The following is a 7,777-nucleotide window of genomic DNA, read 5'->3' as shown; positions in this document are numbered from 1 at the left end:
TTGTGTGAAATGAATCAAACTTTTGACAGTGATTTTTGTGTGTGTGTGTGTGTACAGCTTTCAAATACTGTATTTTATACTAGTGGGTAAGAATATGCCCTAAAAGGAATATTCTGTAACTAACAAGCAAGCTAATTTCCTAGGAGAGATGAGTTAGCAGTTTCTAGCTAACGCTACTTGTGGTTTGCTATTCATAACATTGAGATCACTATGAAAGCAAGCTTTCATATAGAGGACACCAATTATTTTTCAGCCTAAGCTGCATGGAGCTGAACTATCAGGGGTTGTCAACCTCTCCCAACCTCTCTAGTAGTGAAGAACAAGAGCAGGAAATGAGTGCTGACTACTCTAGTTGTATAGGATGCAGGTGAAGAAACCCATTTTCCTCCACCAGCACCCAGAGTACAGAGACAGGACCTCCATGACTGTGAGGAGGGAAGAGAACAAGAAAAAGGCAGAAAAGAATATCATATCAAAGGGCATTAAAGGGACATGGTTCCTGCTGAATACACTCAGCAGGAAGTCAAGCCTCTGGGTGGGTACCACACCTGGGGACCTACCTACCAGGTCCGTGGGCACCTTCAATTCCCTGAATGCTAAATACACACCTCCCGCCACACTGCAGCTGGTTGCTTGTGCACACTCCCAAGTACAGCAGTGAGAGCTAGCTCTGTAGATAGTGAGTGAGCTCAGAAAACAGGCCAGGGTTTACGGGCAAGGGAAAAATCATAACGTGAGCTATAGTGCCACCTTCTGGAACGTGAGCTATAGTGCCACCTTCTGGAAAGCAAGAAAGGTTTCCAGTAGCCACCCTGACGAGTTGTAAGAAGAGAAGACATAAAAGCTCAAGAATCCTGCCACAAGAGGGAGCAGGAAGAGCGGAGCAGGTGTACCCATACAGAAGTGGAGAAAACCCTAGATAGTAACAGCAGTGACAAACTGAATACTCTACCTGAAGGCAACTAGCAAAGATTTAAAGAAGTATCTGCTTGCCTTCACATGTGAAGTAGTAATGCAAAACTACAAGTAATATGAAAAAAAAAATCAAGGAATCATGTCATCAACAAAAGATACTTCTTAATAACCAAGATGTAAGGCACAAAGTTTTGTGATCTAGTGGTAAGGAATTCAAAAGAGCTGTTTTGAAGAAACTCAACAAGGTACAAAAAAACCAGAAAGACAACTGAATGAAATCACACACACATACAAACACACAAAAAAATCGTGATTATCATAGCAAAGGAAACCATCAACAAAACGAAAAGGCAATCTATTGAATGGGAGAAAACATTTACAAATTATATATCCAAAAAGGGGTTAATAACCAAAATATATAAAGAACTCAAAGAACTCAAGAGCAAAAAAGCAAACAACCGGATTTAAAAAATGGGCAGAGGATCTAAACGCAGTTGACCCTTGAATAACACAAGTTTGAACTGTGCAGGTCCACTAGTATGTGAGTTGCTTTCAGTAAATATGTACTATAGTATCATTACACAATCCACGATTGGTTGAATCCACAGATGCAGAACCAGGGACACAGAGGGCTGACTATACGGCTACTTGCAAATTTGACTGTGTTAGAGGGTTGGTACCCCAAACTCCTGCTTTGTTCAAGAGTCAACTGTAGGTATTTTTCAGAAGAAGACATACATATATCTACAGAAAGATGTTCAACATCACTAATTATCAGGTAAATGCAAATCAAAACCACAATGAGATATCACCTCACAACTTGTTAGAATAGCTATTATCTAAAAAACAAGAAATAAGTGTTGGCAAGGATGTGGAGAAAAGGGAAACCTTGTCCACTGTTGGTGGGAATGTAAATTGGTGCAGCCACTATGGAGAACAGTATGGAGGTTCCTCAACAAATTAAAAATAGAACTACCATACAACCCAGCTCTTCCATTTCTGGATATTTATCTGAAGAATATGAAAACACTTATTCAAAAAGATATATGTACCCCTATATTCATTGCAGTATTATTTACAATAGCCAGGATATGGAAAAACCTAAGTGTTCATCATTGGATGAATGGATAAAGAAGATGTGGTGTGCGCATGTGTGTGTATAGTGGAATACTACTCATTCATAAAAAGATGAAATTGTGCCTGTTGTGACAGTATAGATGGACCTTGATGGTATTATACTAAGTGAAATAAGTCAGACAGAGAAAAACAAATACTGTATGATTTCATTTTATGTGGAATCTAAAAATCAAAAGAAAAAACAAAAACTCACAGATACTGAGAACAGATTGGTAGTTACCAGAGCAGAAGAGGGTTGGGGTTGGGCAAAATGGGTGAAGGGGGTCAACTGTATGGTGACGGATGGTAACTAGACTTTTGGTGGTGATCCCTTTGCAGTGTATACAAATATTGAATTATGTTATAGACCTGAAACTAATGTTATGTACTAACTTTAGGTCAATTAAAAAATAAACGTTCGGGACTTCCCTGGTGGCACAGTGGGTGAGAATCTGCCTGCCAATGCAGGGGACACGGGTTCGATCTCTGGTCTGGGAAGATCCCACATGCTGCAGAGCAACTAAGCCCGTGCGCCACAACTACTGAGCCTGCGCTCTAGAGCCCGCGAGCTACAACCACTGAAGCCTGCATGCCTAGAGCCCGTGCTCTGCAACAAGAGAAGCCACCACAACGAGAAGCCCCTGCACCACAACGAAGAGTAGCCACTACTCACTGCAACTAGAGAAAGCCCGCGCACAGCAACGAAGACCCAATGCAGCCAAAAAATAAATTAAAAAAATAAATGTTCAAAATGAGGTATTTGCCAAAGAGAAAAATCATTTAAAAGAACCAAGCAAAAATTCTGCAGCTAAAGAACTCAATGAATGGAGTGAAAAATGCAATAGAGAGCATCTGCAATAAAGTAGAACAAATGGAAGACAGAATAAACAAGTGAGAGGATAGGAATTTTGAAATAATCCAGTTAGAAAAGAACAAAGAATGAAAAACAGATAAGAAAGCCTATGTGACTTGTAGGATTCCATCAAAGGAGTAAATATTAGAATATTCAGGGTTCTAGAAAGAGAAGAGAGGGAGAAGGGGTCAGATAGCTTATTTAAAAAAATAATAGCTGAGAACTTCTCAAACCTGGGAAGAGAACTGGACATCCAAATTCATGAAGCTAACAGATCAACTTGTTATCTCAATGCAAAAAGATCTTCTCCAAGACATTATAATAAAACTGTCAAAACTCAAAAATAAAGAGAATCCTAAAAGCAGCCATAGAAAGGAAATGATAACCTACAAAAGGAATCCCCATTAGGCTATCAATGGGTTTCTCAGCAGATACTCTACAGGCCAGGACTGAGTGAAATGACACATCCCAAGAGTTGAAAGAAAAAAATCACCAGCCAAGAATACTCCATCCTGCACATATGAAGGAGAAATAAAGACTTTCCAAGACAAACAAAAGTCGAGGGAGTTCATCACCACTAGCTCTATCTTGTAAGAAATACTGAAAGTAGTTCTTTAAGTGGAAACAAAAAGACACTAATCAGTAACATGAAAACATATGAAAGTATACAGCACACTGGTGAAGAAAAATAAGCAGTCAGATTTAAAAACTCTAATTATGTAATGCAGTGGTGTGTTAACCACTTAACTACAGTATAAAGATCAAAGGAAAACTTAAAAATAATTATAGCTACTATCATTTGTTAATGAATATACAATATAAAAAGCAGTAAATAAAGGCATCAAAAATAGAAAAGGGGGGAGTAAAAGGATGAAGTTTTTGTGGACAATTGAAGTTAAGTTGCTATCAGCTTAAAATGGACTGTTTTATTTATGAGATGCCTTACATAAGCCTCATGGTAACCACAAAGCAAAAAACCTAGAACAGATGCACAAAAGATAATAAGAAATAGAGCTTACACTACAGAAAAATCACCTATTTACAAAGATAGGAAAAAGAATCAATGGAAACACAAAACAACCAGAAAACAGTAAGATGGCATTAGTAAATTCTTACCTACAAACAATGACTCTAAATGTAAGTGGATTGAATTCACCAACCAAAAGGCAAAGAGTGACTGGATGGAATTTTTTTAAAAACATCAAGACCCAACCAAATGCTGCCTACAAGAAACTCACTTCAACTTTAAGGACACACATAGACTCAAAGTGAAGGGATAGAAAAATATATTTCATAAGTGGAAAACAAAAGAAAGCAGAGGTAGTTACACTCCTATCAAACAATGCACACTTGAAGCCAAAAATGGTAACAAGAGACAAAGAAAGTCATTATATAATGATAAAGGGGTCAATCATCAAGAAAATATAAGTCATAAATATCTATGTACACAACATCACAGCACATAAATGTATTAAGCAAATACTAACAGATCTGAATAGAGAAATAGACAATACAATAATAGTAAGGGACTTCAATATCCCACTTTCAGCAATGGATAGGTCATCCAGAAAGGAACCCAAGAAGGACACATTGGACTTGAAACACACATTAGACCAAATGGACTTAACAGACATTTGTAAAATATTCCATCCAACAGCAGCAAAATACACATTTTTTTTTCAAGTGCACATGAAACATTTTCCAGAAGAGATCAACTGATAGTACTCAAAACAAGTCTAGCAAATTTAAGAAGATCGAAATCATATCTGCAATGGTCCAGCCACCGCAGGTGGTCTTCCAGGTCCCAAGAGAGAGGGGTAAGGGACTGAATAGCACCGTGAGTATGGGGTCAGAAGGACCAAGACAACTGATGGTTGCAAGGTACTTTATTTAGAATTTACTGAATCTTATATAGACAGAAGAGGAACTCATTATTAGACAATAATCCCATGGAATTGCTTATCGTCTCAGTTCAGTCACTACCACGGATGTCAACAAGTTTACAACAACTATCCTTGAACATTATCTTCCCTTAACCAGGCTCACACACAGCCCCCAGCCATAAGGAACAACCAGGACTCTCAGCTCCCTGAGGTCTCCTGGCTTGAGATAGTTTTGCTAATCTCTTTTACATTCCTCAGGCCTTGGAAAAAGAGTGCATTCCAAGTCAAGGGTAAGGGCTTTGCTTTCTGTGAGAAACATACTGTCTCCTCCAGGAGTTACCTCTGGCTAAGACTGTATGCCTCCCACAATACCAAGTATCTTTTCCAACCACACTTGTATGAAACTAGACATCACAAGAAGAAAGCTGGAAAATCTATGAATATGTGGAAATTAAACAATGACTCCTGAACAACCTTGGGTCAAAAAAGCAATTTAAAAAAATCTCTCAAAATAAATGAAAATAGAAATACAACATACCAAAACCTATGGGATGCTAAAAAAGCAGTTCTGAGAGGAAAGTTTAAAGTGATAAATGCATATATTAAGAAAACAGATCTCAAATAAACAACTTTACACTTCAAGGAACTAGAAAAAGAACAAACTAAGCCCAAAATTAGCAGAAGGAAAAAAATAACAAAGATCAGAATGGAAATAAATAGAGACCAGAAAAACAACAGAAAAAAAATGAAACTAAGAACTGACTGTTTGAAAAGATAAACAAAACTGACAAACCTTTAAGTAGACTAAGAAAAGAAGACTCAACATCAGAAATCAAAGAGAAGACATCCCAACCGATACTATAGAAATACAAAGAATTATAAGAGACTACTATGAATAATTATATGCTGGAAAATTAGCTAACCTAGAAGAAGAAATGGATGAATTCCTGCAAATATACAACCTTGTACCAAGACTGAATCATGAAGAAATGGATAATTTGAACAGACCAAGTAAGGAGATTGAATGACTAATGAAAAATTTCCCAACACAGGGACTTCCCTGGTGGCGCAGTGGTTAAGAACCCGCCTGCCAGCGCAGGGGACACGGGTTCAAGCCCTGATCCGGGAAGATCCCACATGCTGCAGAGCAACTAAGCCCGTGCGCCACAACTACTGAGCCTGCACTCTAAAGCCCATGAGCCACAACTACTGAGCCCGTGTGCTGCAACTACTGAAGCCCATGCACCTAGAGCCCATGGTCCACAACAGGAGAAGCCACCACAATGAGAAGCCCATGCACCACAACAAAGAGTAGCCCCCGCTTGCCGCAACTAGAGAAAGCCCACACACAGCAACAAAGACCCAATGCAGCCAAACATAATAAATAAATTTATAAAAAAAAAAAATTTTCCCAACACAGAAAACCTCAGGATCAAATGGCTTTACTGGCGAATTCTATCAAAATTTTAAAGAAGAATTAATACCAATCTTTCTCAAACTCTTCCAAAAACAAAAACAAAAATCCCCCCAAAATAAAAAAATAAATAAGAGGGAATACTTCCAAAATTATTTTATCAGACCAGCATTATCCTGATATCAAAGTCAAGTAAAGACACTACAATAAAACTATAGATCAATATTCCGATATAGATGCAAAAATTCTGACAAAATAATAGCAAACCAAATTTATAACACTTAAATAGGATTATATACCACAACCAAGTGGAATTTACCCCTGGGATGCAAGGCTAGTTCAACATATGTAAATCAATAAATATCATATACCACTTTAATAGAATGAAAGGTAAAAATCGTATGATCATTTCATTAGATGCAGAAAAAGTATTTGACAAGATATAACATCCTTTCATGATTAAAAACAAAAAAAAAACCTCAAGAAATTGGGTATATAAAGAACATATCTCGGAGGGCCGCTCCACAGGTCAGGGAGGCCACCGGCTGGAGCCATGACCCTGAACCTGCGCACCACGCTCATTTTCGGCGGCTTCATCTCCCTGATCGGCGCCGCCTTCTACCCCATCTACTTCCGGCCCCTAATGCAGCTGGAGGAATACCATGGGGAAACTGAGGCTCAGCGAGGTTGTTCAACATGCCCAAGGACACACAGCTAAGAAGGAACAAGCCATAAATCGAGCTGGTATTGTCCAAGAAGATGTGCAGCCACCAGGGTTAGAAGTGTGGTCGGATCCATTTGGCAGGAAATGAAAAGGCTATCACCACCTCTGATTATGAAAGTAGACAGAGTCTTCATGCTTTCAGTTCTGCAGCAAGTACAATAAATCACCTGGCTAAAGAACGATGGCTGGGGAAGAAAACTCTAGAAGGCTGTAAAGAAGAGTACTGTGCACCAGGATTAATTCCCTTCTTAAGTATCAAAAGAACCCTGAAACAAATCACACCATTACAAAGGTTTTCATGACTTGGTTTCCTTTCTAAAAATGAAGTTTTCTCACCCAGCTGGGTTTGGAGGTGATCTACTTATTATTCAGTCTCTACCTCTTACCCAACTGAGCTGTGATATGAATACAAGCAACCAGAAGACTTGGGAAGATCCTAGTCTGTTTTGCCATCTTCCAAATAAGAAGTTTCAGTGAAAACCACCATATTGAGCAGCCTCATAGGGCTCTTTGAAAATGTTAAAGTTGATAAAACTCTTTGAGGACAAGGTACATTGTACTCTTTAAGAATAAACAGTTCAACTCAACTATCTCATAGGGTTGCTGCATGTTGAAAAATAAATAAATATGAAGCAAATCAAACTAAATGGGTATGCATGCCTAGTAGAAATCATGTTTATTAACTGAAGTGAAAATGTGAATATTAAAATATATTTTTTTACTTCAAAAAAAAAGAAGAACATATCTCAACATAATAAAAATTATATGAGATAAGACTGCAGCTAACATCATAACTCAAGGGTCCAAAGCTAAAAACTTTTCCTGTAAGATCAGGAAAAAGACAAGGGAACCCATTCTCACCACTCTTATTG

General features: G+C 38.2%; 1 pseudogene across 1 annotated transcript; it reads left to right on the top strand.

The window, feature by feature from the left end:
• Positions 1-2,672: 2,672 nt before the first annotated feature.
• LOC309652634 (small integral membrane protein 20 pseudogene) lies at positions 2,673-7,492 on the top strand (annotated as a pseudogene). Its single transcript has one exon. The product of its transcript is annotated as a small integral membrane protein 20 pseudogene (transcript).
• Positions 7,493-7,777: the final 285 nt, after the last annotated feature.

This window comes from Balaenoptera physalus (genome assembly GCF_965194825.1).
Source record: "Balaenoptera physalus genome assembly, chromosome: X".
NCBI classification, from domain to species: domain Eukaryota; kingdom Metazoa; phylum Chordata; class Mammalia; order Artiodactyla; family Balaenopteridae; genus Balaenoptera; species Balaenoptera physalus.
Note: the sequence above shows the minus strand (reverse complement) of the source record. Positions and strands in the feature narration are given on the sequence as shown.